Source organism: Odocoileus virginianus, chromosome 14 (assembly GCF_023699985.2).
Source record: "Odocoileus virginianus isolate 20LAN1187 ecotype Illinois chromosome 14, Ovbor_1.2, whole genome shotgun sequence".
NCBI classification, from domain to species: Eukaryota; Metazoa; Chordata; class Mammalia; order Artiodactyla; family Cervidae; genus Odocoileus; species Odocoileus virginianus.
Window position 1 is genome coordinate 56024621 of NC_069687.1, and position 1181 is coordinate 56025801.

The following is a 1181-nucleotide window of genomic DNA, read 5'->3' on the forward strand; positions in this document are numbered from 1 at the left end:
ATTAAAAAGACAAAACAGCACATTGAAAGAGCTAACCATGCATCTCTTGGAATTTGGCATAGAATTGTGTCATTTAAAATATGCATAGAGCAGCAAGTCACATCATAGTACAATTGGTGAAGTCACTCAGTCATTTCCAACTCTTTGTGACCCCATGGACTGTAGCCCACCAGGCTCCTCTGTCCATGGAATTTTCCAGGCAAGAGTACTGGAGTGGGGTGCCATTTCCTTCTCCAGGGGATTTTCCTGACCCAGGGATTGAACCTGGGTCTCCTGCATTGCAGGCAGATGCTTTACCATCTGAGCCACCAGGGAAGCCCATAGCACAATTAACAGACTGTAAAGAAAAAGAAATTGAAAACTAAGAAAAAAGGCCAAGAAAGACCTTTTCTTTATCTGATGTCTGATAGAAAGAAAATCTGATGTCATCAAACTGCTTGATGATAATACTTTCTTGCCAAAAATAATAGAAGAACATGTTAAAATACTCAATAAGGGAAATATGACCAATAATTTTCTCTCCAGTCAAAGTGACTTTCTGTTAAAAAAGTTGCATGCAAACTGTTATGAATATGTAATAATTCATGGGATATATTTTTTCCTGAGGAATGTACTAGAGAATGAGTTTCAGGCAACAATAAAGAATGAAATAAAATTGGCAAACATGCTGGTGATGAATACTAAATATATATTTACATATAGAACTAACACCAAGTGGGAGTTAATGTAACAGGAAGTATGGTGTTCAATGGCTACATAGTCTGAAAATTATGATATAATGTTATTGTTAAAATACAAGGAAAATAAATCACATAAAAGTATAGAAAGCTTACTAAGTAATTTATGGTTACTATTAGGAGTTAATTAATATTATTTCAAGCCAGATGCTGAAGTAGGGGCAAGGAAAAGAAGTTATTATCTTATAATATCCCTATGTGTGCATGTGTGCTAAGTCACTTTAATCATGTCTGACTCTTTGCAGCCCTATGGACTGTAAACCACAAGGCCCCTGTGTCTGTGGGATTCTCCAGGCAAGAATACTGGAGGGAATTGCCATGCCCTCCTCCGGGGGATCTTCTGGACCCAGGGATGGAACCCATGTCTCCCACTGTGTCTCCTGCACAGTGGGAACCAAATAGGAAATAACCAAAAAAGGGAGGTTGATAGGTGTATTATATAAC

General features: G+C 37.8%; 1 non-coding gene across 1 annotated transcript; it reads right to left on the minus strand.

Moving 5' to 3' along the window:
- Window positions 1–242: 242 nt before the first annotated feature.
- TRNAC-GCA (transfer RNA cysteine (anticodon GCA)) lies at window positions 243–315 on the minus strand. Its single transcript has one exon. It is a non-coding gene; the product is annotated as a tRNA-Cys (tRNA).
- Between the last annotated feature and the right edge of the window lie 866 nt (window positions 316–1181).